The sequence below is a fragment of the Phodopus roborovskii genome, unplaced genomic scaffold, assembly GCF_943737965.1.
Source record: "Phodopus roborovskii unplaced genomic scaffold, PHOROB, whole genome shotgun sequence".
In the NCBI taxonomy this organism is placed as follows: domain Eukaryota; kingdom Metazoa; phylum Chordata; class Mammalia; order Rodentia; family Cricetidae; genus Phodopus; species Phodopus roborovskii.
In genome coordinates, this window is record NW_026125059.1 from 18,144,247 (window position 1) to 18,159,307 (window position 15,061).

The following is a 15,061-nucleotide window of genomic DNA, read 5'->3' on the forward strand; positions in this document are numbered from 1 at the left end:
AAGTCACAGAACAGAAGAGGAGGGATGTCCCCATTCAATGGGACAGAGATGTACAGAGCCACAGACAGAGAGAACCACAGGATGGGGAGATGGCTCAGTGGTGAGATGTGTGTTGTGCAAGCCTGGAAACCTGACTAATCTATCTAAAAAGCTGGCCAATGGCAGTGAATATCTCTAAGTACAGTGTAAGGGGCTGGGCAGCAGGGAGGGAGAGTCAGACAGAAGCCTGGAGCTCACTGTTCAGCTAGCCAAGCTGAACTGATAAGCTTTTGAATTCAGTGAGACACATTTTCTAAAACCTTAGGTGGATAGTAATGGGATAAGATACCCAGAATGAACCTCTGGCTCCTGTACACTCACATACCTGCATGCAACTTGTACATGCATCCACATAAGTACATACATATACCACACACACTCATAGACACATGCATGCACATATGCACAGGCTTTCTCTCTCTCTCTCTCTCTCTCTCTCTCTCTCTCTCTCTCTCACACACACACACACACACACACACATCTGGGTTGTGGGTTGGCAAGTTCCCTGGACACTTTGGAGGACACTCAGGAAAAAGCCAGGATCATCTTTCCCAGAGTAAGGTCTCTAGGGCTGAAGCTGGATAATCTTGTGTTGTGCATAGTTATGCATGATCGGAGGCTGTCAATACAAAAGATCTTGGCACTGGTTGAGTGAGGCGGCTAGCCATGGTAAGACTCCATGCCTCTGGAGGCTCCCAGGGCAACTTCTGAGGGGCAGCGGGGGGGGGGGGGGGGGGAGGAAGGAACAGCATGTGGACATGGATGTGGGTTGCCATGGGAAAGCACTATTGGTTAGGGTAGCATTTTCTGAACACTCTACCCTGTGCTTCTGACTGTTACTTCATTTCTTAACTCCAACTGACTTTTATCAAGCCCATTTTACAGATGAGTAAGCTGAAGACCCACCACAGCCATACTGTGGTAGGGCAGGTGGGTGTGTGGTGATGTCTCCACCTTTTTAAGACACAAAATCAGGGAACTGGTTTCTCCTTTGCTGGAGACTCAACACTCTGAACCAACCAGTCCAGCAGATTGAGGTCTGCTGGGTGGCCCTGGAAGTCTGGTGGAGAGGGTAAGATGGAAGGGATGAATACTTGTGGCCTGCTATGGGCCACTGGCTACAGCTGGCACAAAGCTCCTATCCTCCTGTTCTCCTGCCTCTCACTGTCCTCTGACAAGGGCTGGCCATGAGGCAGACACAAGGCCACGGGACCACATACATGGCTCTGTCTTTCCTCAGGTGACTGGATGCATTGCCAAATGCCTCAAAGAAAGTAAAGCAAGATTGTAAAACAGAGAAAACAGTGACTGAGTGGGTGGGGACATTGGGAGACAGGATAGGAAATGTGCCTCTGAGTAGGTAGCCTTTGATATGAAAACTGACTTACAGGAGGCAGCCCTGCTTCAACTGGGGAGCAAAATGCAGGTACAGAAGGCAGAAGTGCAAAGGGCCCAGACAGGAAAGGTCTGGGTGTGCTAATAAACCAGGAAGGAGGCTGTTGCTTCCCCTAGCTGTTCACACTCCCTGTGACCTAGCAGGACACAGCATTTGCACCAGAGCCTGCTTGCCTTTGGAGCCTTGCTGGATGTGGAGGCAGCACCCCTGCCTTGTCTCTAGTTTCCCAACTTCTGCTTCTGTCCATGCTTTTCATATGTCTCCCTTCACCACTGCATTCCCAGCATGCTCCTGAGCTTAAGGAGCCAAAGGCCTCTTTCCGGCCATGAGTTGTTACTCAACCTTGAGGTCAAATCTTTCCCCAGACAGAGGTCTATCTGTCTCTGATGTGGTATACCCAGGGACCCATGGCACCTCTTTGACCCAAGCTCATAGATTGGGCAAGGCCAAATTAGGGTTGAGCAAGTATAGTCATTCATTCATTCATTCATTCATTTATTCATTCATTTTTTAGTAGCTGTATCCCCATACATAGACGAAAGAATAACAAGAAGAAAACAGCTACAAGTTATTTCATTTTATTTTTGGTGCTGGGTGTTGAACACAGGGCCTTGTTCATATTAAGCAGGAGCTCTACCATAGAGATGTATTTCCCAGGCCAGCAAGGGTTGCTCTTTGGGTAAGGCACTTCGTAGGGTCCTGTGGTTGAGGTGAAGTTTCTTAGGAGGAGTTCATCCAGGAGTTAGCTAATGGAAAGACTCCTGGAACAAAAGGGAACTCCAGTTATGCTTGTGCAAAGGCCCTGTGGTGAGAGGGAACATGGGATATTTGTGGAATGGTCATGTACATATGAACTTAGGGGTGTTAGTAAAGAATCTGGCAGGGATGTTGTCAAGCCTAAAGGATTCAGAATCTATAATGATACAACCAAGTTCTTGTGTCTTAGGGTTTCTATTGCTGTGAAGAGACACCATGACCACAGCAACTCTTACAAAGGGAACATTTCATTGAGATGTCGGCTTACAGTTTCAGAGGTTTAGTTCATTATCATCATGGCAGGGAGCATGGCAGCAGGCAGGCAGACATGGTGCTATTTGTATAGCTGAGAGTCCTACATCTTGCAGGAAACAGGAAATGCTCTCTAACACTGGGAGTAGCTTCAGTATAGGGAACCTCAAAGCCCACTCCCACAGGGACATGCTTCCTCCAACAAAGCCACACCCACTCCAACAAAGCCACACCTCCTAATAGTGCCACTCCCTTTGGGAGCCATTTTCTTTCAAACCACCAAAGGGGTATTAGTAAAGAAGGGTGTGTGATGAAGAATCTGGGTAAGATGTCCTCAAGCCTGAAGGGTCCAAAATCTGTGATGATTCACTACAAAGTCCTTGCTAGATAGTCAGGTGTCTCTGAGGTTAAATTGTGCAGGGGAGGAATGGAGCCCGAAGAGATGACTAACCTTGACCATCATCACTTGAGGACCAAGCCTTGGGGCTCCCAGACAGGAGTGGTGGCAGAGCCAGTGCAGAAAGTCATTCTCAGGAAGTCTTTTGAACTGTTTGTATGTGTCTTAGATGAACCTAAGGATGGTCCCTGAAGGAAGAAACAGAAGAGGCAAGGTGGGGTGGAGATCTGGAATCCATTAAACCACAAGCTTTGTGACTTTGAGTCAGACCTTAAGCCCTTTGACCTTCCTTTCTGCCTCTGTCAAGTGGGCATGTAATGCCTGCTTCATGGGTTGTCTGTAAGCAGCAGGTGCAGGCAACTCTGTAGCTGGGGGTTAAATCAATTCCAGTGGCTGCTTTCAGTAAACACAGGGCTATGGCAGATTCTGAGATGGAGGCTAGAGAGGAACATCTGGCTGGAGATGGAGGCTAGAGAGGAACATCTGGCTGGAGATGGAGGCTAGAGAGGAACATCTGGCTGGAAATGGAGGCTAGAGAGGAACATCTGGCTAGAGATGGAGACTAGATAAGAATTTATTTTCCTGGTTGTTATTGCTGCCCACAGGGTGAATATTTGTAAGGTTAATGTGGGGGTTTTTGAATAACCTCTTCTCTAGAAGCTTCAGATGTATTGGAGACCCTTGCTCACACCCAGATGATTATTGCAAATAGAGACCATCCACTCATCAAAGCTGCCCTGAGGACCAGTTATTGGTAGCATGTCAGTATTTACTTTGAATTATGGTATGTCTTCTGAGCAATAAGCTGTATTCCACTTGTTAATGTGTTTTGCTTTCTCCTAATCAGGTGGCTCTTCTGTCCCCTAAGCCTATGTTAAGGAAGTGTCTAGAATCATTTTGAACTCATATTCTCTCTCTCTCTCTCTCTCTCTTTCTGAAGATGGGTCTCATTTTGTAGCCCACAATGGCATAGAATTTCTTATGTAGTCAGTGATGACTTCAAACTCCAGGTGATGTCCTACCTAAGTCCCTGAGCGCTGGTTACAGGAAGGAATCAGCACACTTGTCTGCTTTCTCCTGTGCTCTCAATGGCAGGTGGTCCTGAGGTGAGGCTCTCCTGGAAGGATGTGCTCAGCTAGTTCAGGTAGCCTGAGATATGATTAAGATGACTGATAGGTGCTTTCTTCAAAGTGACTTTGGTTTCTATACTTTCCCATCCAGGTAGTCTAGTTGAACTAAAACAAGTTATGAAAAGAGTGCCAGTAGGGCAAGAATATAGCCTGGCTGCAACATGGCTAAATTAGCTGTCTGTTCCCATGGGCTCAAGCGTTAATGCCTTAGGCCATCTTCTTTGGCTTGATGGATTTCCTGCTGGTCTCCATTGGCCTCTTACGTTTGGTTCCATTCAGGTTTGAACTGGGCTTGATGATGACATCTGGATTGCCTGGTCCCTCTCTAAGGCATGGGTCATTTTGAACTTACTCTAGGCCAAATAATTTTAATATGGGCATTTCATTGGCCTAACCAAGCACTTGACCAATGCCCAGTGTTTTGGATGACAGGACCACACAATGGTATATTTTCTGTGTAGGGCATTCTTGAGGGCCACTACTGGGGCAATCCATCCTAACAGTTAATTCAATATCCAAAGATGTGTGAGTTCAGGTTTGTCCACTCATAACATAGTGGTGATGAAGATTCTGGCAATGACATGAACACAGAATATGAAACATCATATTTGGTGCCCATTACTGGTTGGGAACTTAACTAATACATTCATCAAATTAATCTTCACAGTAATTGTTCGATGCCACCCCTGGTTCAATGACACTCTCCAGCTTACAGATGAGGAAGCCGAGTGCCAGAAAGGTAAAGGACGTCTAATGTCTGTCATTTTTTCTCAAAGTCACAGAAGCATGACTTCTATCATTCTGCCATGGCAGAGAGATCTTTGGATGAACTGACACCAAAACTAGTTCTCAAATCACTGAAATGGAAACCATTTTCATGGAAAGGCAGCATGATGGACAGAGCAGAATCTGTGAATCACAAACACGAGGGTAGTATTTGTCTTCATCTACACAGGGTTTTGGCTGTTTCCAAGTTTCCTTGGCAAGCAGGACTCTGGCTCTGCCAAAACCTTGGTCTCTGGCACAATAGCTCTGGCCTTCGGGTCAGGCCAGGCCTCCTACTCTTCTGTCCAAATCAGAGTCCCAGCCCAGTGTGGCCTCCCCTGCTGTTTTTCTCTGTCTTTGCAGAAAGGACTGAACTGGTGCAAAGTGTCTCTATGACAGTCACAAATAAAAGCATGATGGCTCAGGGCATGGCTTTCTGGAGCTCGGTCAGAGCAGCAACTCCCTGGGTACCAAGAAACCCAGGCCTCTGGAGCAATGACGGCAGGGTCCCTCCTCGGGTTTGCTGTCCGGAAGAAGCCTTGATTGGAGATGAGCCAGCAGGGAGATGGTCAGTCACGCTTCTTTAAGCTTGCAGGGGCTAGTCTGGGAGAGCAAAAGCAGGTTTCAGACAGACAGAGGTTGGAACAGATCTGAGAATTATATTTTTTTTCCTTGCAAAACTTCTCTGATGTGTAGTGAGATAGTCCTTCTGTAGCACTAACCACGCCCATTGGGGGGGTGGAGCCATGGGCGGAAGTGACCTGTGGAAGGAGGTCGGAGGGGGCCAGGAAGGCGCTCTTTTTCTGGCGTGACTCGGACAGGAGAGGATCGGGTTGAATTTCCTGGTGTTCATCTGTCTAGGTTGTAAGTTATTTCTCCCTGAATAAACATCTATTCGGCCTATTTGTTTATCCTGATCCTTATTTACCGCAATATCTGGTGTCAGGAGTGGGATTTACGCTGTGAGACCTAGGGTGACTGTTCAGGTGGCTTGCTGTTTCTGTCCTTGCTGCACCTTTTGGAAGTTGTCCATCCGCATTTCCTGTCTACTCTAGTATTGTTAATTTCTTTCTCAGGTCTTGATAAGGTTGAAGATTAAACTATCACAACTATTATTCTCTCTTCCTAGTTAGATATATTAGGTACTAGACTTACGTTTTCCAGCTTAGGACAACTCTATTGTAAACTCCATTATGCCCTCACCCTAGGACTAGATATGTAGGTCATTTTGTTCTCGATTTTCCTTTTCTTGGAGCACACTTGTTCTTCACTGTTTTGTATATAGTTTTGTATTAAGCCTAAATCTTTTCTTTAGACTAAAAGGGGAATTGTAGTGAGATAGTCCTTCTGTAGCACTGACCACGCCCATTGGGGGGTGGAGCCATGGGCGGAAGTGACCTGTGGAAGGAGGTCGGAGGGGGCCAGGAAGGCGCTCTTTCTGGCGTGACTCGGACAGGAGAGGATCGGGTTGAATTTCCTGGTGTTCATCTGTGTAGGTTGTAAGTTATTTCTCCCTGAATAAACATCTATTCGGCCTATTTGTTTATCCTGATCCTTATTTACCGCAATACTGATGTTTACTGCTTGGATATGGAACTACCAAGACATTCAGACAAGCTGGGCTGCTGGTGTGTTTTGTTCAGGGTATGTGGTTCTCTGTAGGGTGCACGAAAAGAAGTCTGTTTGAAGCATCCTTGCAGTTACCAGAACTCAAACTCCAAGATTCCTGGGAATTCACTGCCTCACTTCTGACATTCCTAGAGTCCAGTGCAAAAGAAGGAGGTAGTGCTCAGAGAGTAAAGCCACAAGTAAAAACTGAATACTGGCCAGGCGGTAGTGACACACACCTTTAATCCTAGCACGCAGGAAGCAGAGGCAGGTGGATTTCTGAGAGTTCAGGGGAAGCCTGGTTTACAGAGTGAGTTCCAGTATAGCCAAGGTCTTAAAAAACTCAGAGAGAGAGAGAGAGAGAGAGAGAGAGAGAACACTAAATACTGGATATCCATACAAGTCCCTCCTTCCTGTCCCTTGGATCTTCATCATCTACTCTCAGCCCAGGGATTTAAAGGCTTGGTACCCAGCTTGGTGTTATTTTCAGAAGTTTGAGCCTTTAATAGGGGGAGATATGATGTGTGTGTGTATGTGTGGGGGGGATCTTGAGGTAATAGAAGGTGTCTTAGTTACTTTTCCTTACTTTGGATTTATGGTTCCAGAAGGCTAGGGACGCCACAATGTGGGTACAGCAGGTGGCAGATACGGGCAACTGGGTCTAGAATCTGGCAGCTGAGATCTGAAAACTCACATCCTGAACTGTAAGCAGGGGACAGAGAATCAACATTTTCCCTTTACAAGTTGATTTTCTCTGCTGTTTGTTACAGCAATGGGAAACAAACACTGTTTCTTCCTCCTTCTCTTCCTTCAGCCATTCTTTCCTTCTCTCTTTTCTCACTCCCCTCTCCTTCTCCTGTCCTTTTTTTTTTCTTTCCAAGTAGTCATTCTGATAGGTTCTGGGGAACAGTGAAACAAAAACAGGTCATTAGCTGCTGATATGTGAATTAATTACATTATTTTTTTGATTGCAAGAGATTGGTTTCTGTCCTGCAATCTAGCTGGGGTCTAAAACACATGGGAGTTAGATGAGATGGAGATGAGCATGCAGAGGCAATAGCAAGGAATGTTCTGGAGAGACCTAGAAGAATATGCAAAGGCTTCAGGGTCAGGGAGGTCTGGATGCTCAGGAAGTTGGGACACAGAAAGCCACTGACACATTTTAAGCAAAGGAAGAAACATGGTCATATTTGATTGAACAGCATGGGCCCTAGATCCTAGGTAAGAAGATGTGATGTGATGTGATGTGTGTGTGTGTGTGTGTGTGTGTGTGTGTGTGTGTGTGTGTGTGTGTGTTTAAGCAAATACTCAGAGCATGTCCAGCAAGAAGGTGGTGGTGACCTGCTCTTGGAAAGTCAGCTCTCTTTTTCAGGCCTCAATTTACCCATATGAACAATTTCTGACTGATAGATGAATGTTTCCCTTCAACCTGGGATGTTCCTTTGATTCTACATCATTCCCTGTGCTGTCTTTCAAGGGAGCAGTTGGACTTAGAGAGAAGGAATTCTGTGTGTTTCAACCTTCCTCTTGGGCACTTGACTCGAACAACTAGGAAGTAAGTCCTGAAGACTCATGGACCCCTACCTGGAAATTTCTAGACAACCCACTGTATTGGGGTAGCTGTGCAGAGTGTGTGCCACACTTTAACCATGTACTGCAGATTCTTCTTGCCTTCAGCCTCTAGGATTGCTCATAAACACCGGAAAAAAAATGAGAGCCAGGTTTGAACCCCATGGCTTGGCATCCATTACAGTTACAGTAACTCATAGTATAGAAGATTAAGTGGTCTTCACAGGGAATAATTGGAGCTTCAGAGAAACAAAATGGGAAACACCACTCTAAGACATTCTGATAGTTGCAAAAACAAGCTCCAAAACAATCCACAAAGGATGAAAAAAGTAAGGTGGGAACTCCCTCGCCTTGTTTTTCTTATGGACATTTGTATAATTGGTATACACCATATGATGACCCAAGACCTGGCAAAGAAATGCACATAGTCGCCGTGCTTGACTCCAGATGGGGTGACAATTGTTAAGGGGGAGCTTCTGCGTGCTCAGTAATATTCTGACATTTTGGGAGGAAGCATGTATTTGTATATTTCAAAATAAATTAAAGTGAATTAAATGTAAATCGGGTGACTTGAAGGTACTCAGGAAAATACTCCTAGATTCACTATTGTATACAGCTCAGGGAAGGGCTCAGTGTCATTTTCCATTGCAACTTTTCATGCTTGATAGCTTTTGCTTTCTTTTGTTTTCCTTTGTGTTTGGGACAGAGTCTCACTCTGTAGCTTTGGCTGGCCTGGAACTCATTGGGTTCCACCTGCATCTGCCTCCCAAGTGCTGAGATCAAAGGCATGCAGCAACACACCTGGCTGCATATTGCATAATGAGAATCTACTTATATATTCATGGTAAGATTTAAAAGTGGTGTGTGTGGGGGGCAGTAATTTTTCCATTTTAGATTTTCTCCAAAGGAGCAGAGTGGCTCAGAACTCTCTAGGAGCCCATGTGACTAAAGGGAGCTCGAGGTGAGTCAGTGACCCAGCTCTGGCTCCATCACGTGATGTCAGAGCATAGCACATTGGTTTATTTTGCAACCCAGGCTGGTCCTTTAACCACAGCCTTCTGGCCTGCCCCACAGGCTGGGGGAGTCTGGGCCAAGCCCCTTTCCTTGAATGACTCACGCCTCTTCCCGCAATCACTGGGGGGAGGATGTGGAGAAGTTGGTCTCCCAGGCAGAGGTGTAGCTCCTGCCCAGGGCCCCTGCCAGGCTGGTTGCCCTGAAGGCTGCAGGGCATCAAAGGTCTTCAGAGAAGTTCCCAGATGGAGGTTCTTGCTGTGTGCGTAGATAATGCAACCATGGACATCTTCCCCAGACCATTGGAATCGGTACCTGTGTGGTGTGTGGAGATGATAAAGAGGTGTGTTCTACCAAACCTGGGTGCCAGTGCTGCCTGGGTACTTTGTTCACATGCCGTAGTTGTCTCTGAGGCATGGCTTGGTGATCCCATTTCATAGATGCTTGAAACTGAGCCTCTGCTGATAAGTGACTTGTCCAAGTTCTTAAGCCCAGACTAGTATGTGGCAGAGGAAGCATTCCAACCAGGTGTGGCTGGTCAAAACTAAAATGGTTTTCATCATCGGCTGGTTGCTTTCATTGGAAGACTGTGCTCCATGGAAGCCTCTTCTTGAACATTCTTGGGTGTGCAGGTAGAAGGGTAAGGCACAGCAACACAGACTAAGAGGCCCTGCCACCTAAGACAGCAGGGAAGATCTTCTTTAGAGTATCAGACTCTGAACTTTGTAGTCTAATACTCTTCAGTGCTCACAGCGATGGACGAATTGATTACCTATTTTACAGATGAGTGAACTCAAGGCTTGGAAACAAATTGGAGCCAGCAAGAAGAAGAAAGAATAAAATCCACTTCTCTCTGTTTCTAAATCCTGCCCACCAACACCCCCCATATATGGAAGGCCTAGCTCTTGATTCTACCTACCTTGAGAGCTGAGGATCAAACCCAGGGCCCTGCATGTGCTAGGCAAGCACTGTATCCCTGAGAGATGTCACCAGCCCCATTCCTTCCTCCCAAAGCTGAGTCTTAGCCAGTAAGCAAGCTCTTATCCAAGCTTCAAAAGCCCATGAAGCATCAACTCCTCCATGGATTCATCCTTTGGTTTTTGTGGTAAAAACTTCTCACCAATATCTCCAAAGCTCCCTGACCGCATGTAATGCTATTGAAAAATATTGGCTGCTTGTCTTCTCAATGGACTTTGAGTAGTATCCTGCTCACCCTCAGATACTGGCCACTAATACAGCAGTCACATAACAGCTTTGTAGACCCATAGATCTGGACTTCAATCCAAACAGTGGTGGGTGATATGGGGACAATCAAGTCTCTCTTGTGGCTCTATCTTTGAAGTGGAAATTCTAATGACTACATCACAGCTCTTGTCCAGTTTGGTGAAATATTTATATAAGGTGCTCAACAGAGAGCCCAAAGCATAGGAAACATCACTACCATCTCTACCTAGGCATGGATTTGTAGGTGACGTGCTGGTAAAGGATGGTTGTCCCACTCCATCAATGTGGATCTGAAGATGGACACCCCTTATGGACCAATGGAAGTTCCTACCTTGATGTGTTGATGTGTACACCTGTAGAAAGACAGGGTAAGCTGAAACTGAAATGAACATGTGTGGAACTGCAAAGAGATAAACATTTTTTTTATAGTTTTTAAATTTAAATTTGAAACAAGCTTGTTTTACATGTCAATCCCAGTACCCTCACCCTCCAGTTCTCCCTTGTTCCCCCCACCATCCCCATCCCATCCCCTTTCTGCTCCCCAGGGAGGGTGAGGCCTTCCATGGGGGATCTTCAAAGTCTGTCGTATCATTTGGAGCAGGGCCTAGGCCCTTCCCCATGTATCTAGGCTGAGAGAGTATCCCTCTATGTGGAATGGCTCCTAAAGTCCATTTGTACACTAGGGATAAATACTGATCCACTACCAGAGGCCCCATAGACTGCCCAGTCCTCCCAACTAACACCACATTCAGGGAATATGGGTCGGTCCTATGCTGGTTTTCCAGCTATCAGACTGGAGTCCATGAGCTCCCTCTTGTTCAGGTCAGCAGTTTCTGTGAGTTTCTCTAGCCTGGTCTTGACCCCTTTGCTCATCACTCCTCCCTATCTGCAACTGGATTCCAGGAGTTTGGCTCAGTGTTTAGCTGTGGGGAGACAAACATTTTTTTTAAAGGTTTAATTTTCATTTTGATCAAGGTGATTAAAACGAATTCTACCAATCATCCTCAAAAGAAAGAAGTGCTATCAATGGACAGTATTGATGAGGCTAGACCGAAAATCACACACATAAATACTACTTAGGATTGTTGTAGAAAGTGGTCCTCTGAGAAAACCACTTACTGACTTGTCCATCAGCAGTGGACCTGTGGAATTGTGACATCCCCTTACCTTAGAGAAAGGGATGGAGAGACCACAGGGCTCCAGTACTCCTCCTAGGTGTTTGTATACAACTCTGTCCTAATTGCAAGCAGCCTAGCCATCTGGGGTCTTTGTAGTGCTATAGTATATGGACTGAGGGAGGTTACCTGAGAGAGACCCCAGCAATATGGCTACTGGGTGAAAACTTTCTAGTGTAGTAGCTTTGGGGTAACCCACATTTTTATCAGGAACCCTTTACCCACGCTCTGTAATAAGCTCACTGTCCTCCCAGGTTGAACTTGGGTGGAACTGCCTTTGGTTTGTTGCTGGAACCTTACGAGGAATGGGGCTGATGTTGTTTGTCTACCCTAGGTCAGGAATTCTAGCAACAAGACCCATCCGAATTCTTACAGACTTTGAGATGATATGATAATCTGTCATTCCATCCTGATATTCATGCTGGCAAAGTAATCTTGCATAAGGGAGCACCTGAAAGCAGGACAAGCAGAGTTGTTAACCACATTAATATCTAGGATGACAAAAACCTGGATAACCCTGGAAATCCCATTTACAGGGGCATGGGAAATTAAACTCTGGGGCATCAATATCTTTATAGGTTATCTGGGAAACAGACTAGGAACAGGTATTTACTCTGTGAGTGCAAGAGTGTCAAACTTGTGCAAAGAGAAGCAAGGAGTGTCAGATTTGTACAAAGAGGAAAACCAGTAAACACAGAAGTTCAAAGACAAAATGGGAAAGTTGTAGGAGGTAGGGGCTGTGGGTTGCCTATGATGCTATTTGTGCCGAATCACCAGGCATTGTATATGTAACATAGAGTGGCCTCCAACTCTGGGATTTCATGCCTAAAGTCTTATGTACCAGGCTCTTCATATTTTGTAACTGCTGAAGGCAGAGCTCACCAGCAATTCCCCAAACACAGCTCCCGTGCTGGCTTCAAGATACAAATGTATGTAATAGCTTCTTGTCTGGCTCCAGGAAGCTGAAAGACCTGCACTAGGGATTTTCTGGAGGCCAGAGTACTCTGGACCTGACTGGAAGGTTCCCCACAAGTGTTCTGCAGTGTTGGTCAGCAGGGCCTGATCCTCTCAGGAGCTCCTGAGAGTATACTCCACAAAGGCAAAAAGCCCTGCACTTGAGGGAAGCTGCATTAGGCTTAATGGGGCTGATGGGAGCCACGTTAAGTTAGGAAGTTTGACTTCACAAGGGAATCAAGCACTTTGGCCTGTAGGATCCTTTCTAACTTGGGAGAAGATGAAGTTGTAGATGGAACAATGTCTCTTCAATGGGCCCCTTAAAGCAGGGAAGAAAAGGCATGGCTCTCCAGTCACTTTCTCAGAACTCCTGTGAGAGTGGCTGAAGCCTGACCTTCAGTGTAGGTTCCTACCTTCTGCCTCCCCTCTGGCCCCACTCACAAGTGTCCTTGCTTCTGCCTGGCTGTTGTGAACAGGCGTAGAGACTTGCTCGTCAACACCCAACTCGGCTTCAGAATCATCCTGTTACAGCTTGGATACTGTGAGTCACCGAGGATTTGGCTCTCATGATTTTGGCTTCATTGCCATTTATTCATTCATTTATTCATCTGGTCCTCAGTCTTTAGCACCACCCTTTTCTCTGCCATACATTGTTTGAGGTGCTGGCAGTATGACAGAACCATGGGGGCCTTAAGCGGATAATGAAACGTTGAGGAAATAACATTTTCATCAGCTCTTAAGCAGTTGACTGGGTGTTCTCTCGAGATCTGGAGCAATGAGTGTGTGTGTGTGTGTGTGTGTGTGTGTAGATCTGTGGCAATTGGGGTGGCCATTAGCAGTGACTTCCTTAGAAGTCTCAGGTCAGCAAAGTTGGGATAAGGAAAGAAAGCCAGTGACACAGAGGGCTGGAGGAGAACCTTCTAGGCAGAGCAACTGGCAGCAGGGGCTGGCCTTGCATCCTGCCTCCTCTTACATTTTCTTCCCACTTCTATTCCCTGGAGTTCCTGTCCCCTGTCTCTCTCTCTCTCTCTCTCTCTCTCTCTCTCTCTCTCTCTCTCTCTCTCTCTCTCTCTCCCTTTCTCCTTCCCCCCCTCTCTCTCTCCCCCTCTCTCCCTCCCTCCTTAGTTGTTATATATGTGTATGTATACATGTACATGCACCCGTGGAGGCCAAAGGTCAGTTGTCAATGTATTCTACCACTCTTCACCTTAATGTTTGAGGCAGGGTTTCTCGATAACCCTGGAACTCACCATTTTGGTTAGACTGACTGGTCACTGTCCCCTTAGGATTTGCCTGCCTCTGTCCCTCAGTTCTGGCCTTATAGGTGTGGTGCTTGCTGCTGTGCCTAGATTTTTATGTGAGTGTTGGACTCAGGACTTCATGTTTGTACAGTACACACTTCAAATACTGAGCCATCTGCCCATTCCTGTTTTATCCCTCAATTTCTCTAACCTGCTTTAGCTGGTCAGTGTTCACCATTGTATTTTAGTTTCTGATTTCCTTGGTGTGTGTTTGGCTCCCTCTCTCCCCTTCCCCCCTCTTCTTCACTGTCTTAGCTCTTTCACTGTGTCTCGTTCTCAAACATCTTTTCTCGGCCTTGGTCCCACAGTGACTCTGTCTGTCTGTCTCCACCTGATTCTCGCCACACTCCTCCATCCAATGGCTCTTCTTTTCCCAAGCAGAGGCCCCTTGGATGCTCCTCTGATTGATGTGAACCCTGACAGCCAGAGCCTTTAACTCACTTCCACAGCACATCTCTTGGAGTGCTGAGCTGGTGGTGTTTTGTCTGAATTCAGGAAAGGCAGGGGTTCTTAAACAAACATGCTTTCTCAGGAGCCTGAGCGATTGTACTTCTCCATTGAGCCATCCTGATGGTGAGCATGTGCAAAGCTGCCCAAAGCCTTCTGGGGAATCAGAGTGAGCTGGCTAAACTGGGTGGGGAGGTGAGGGGGGAGGGAGGAGGGAGGAGGGAGTAGAGGTTGGCTCAGGCAAGGCCTGGCCAGAGCTTGTGCTCCAAGAACCTGAAGTGGATTATTTGTAGGAGGCAGAGAGAACATTTCCTGTTGGGCTAATCAGAGCAAGGCTCAGGAAACCAGGTGCCACCTCCATAAAGCCTTTGTGATCACCATTCTATCCCTAAAGGGAAGGGGCAAGTCATCCCTTGTCTCCATCTTGCTAAGATGGGTATCTGGCCCAGAACTGGGACTCTTCGGCTCTTCCTCACAGGATTAAGTGTTTAGACACAGCCATCCAGAGGTTTTCAGTGATACACTGTGGTACCCATCCATACTTCCATCCTGTCTGGTCTGTCTAGTTTCCAGTTAGAGTGGTGGTTTTCAACCTTTCTAGTTCTGTGACCCTTTAATACTGTTCCTTGTGTTGTGATGGCACCTCCAACTGTAAATTTATTTTTGTTGCCACTTCAGAGCTTTAATTTTCTACTGTTATAAATTATAATGTAAATATCTATGTTTTCCATGGTCTTGGGTGACCCTTGTGAGAAGGTGGTTCATTGCCAAAGGGGTTGGGACTTACAGGTTAAGAACTACTGAGTGAGAGGCTCACAATTTGAGGTCATGTAAATACCCACTTAGTAGATAGGGGGCTCAGTTTCCTCATTTCCAAAATCAAGGTGTCCATAGACATCAGTGAGGATCTGGGGAAAGTAAACCTTAGTTCATAATAGATGGAGTGTAAACTCATGGAGACACTATGGAAGTCAGTATAGAAGTTTCTCAGAAGAACTAAGAGTAGAAATATCCTATGACCCAACTCCTGTGTCTTT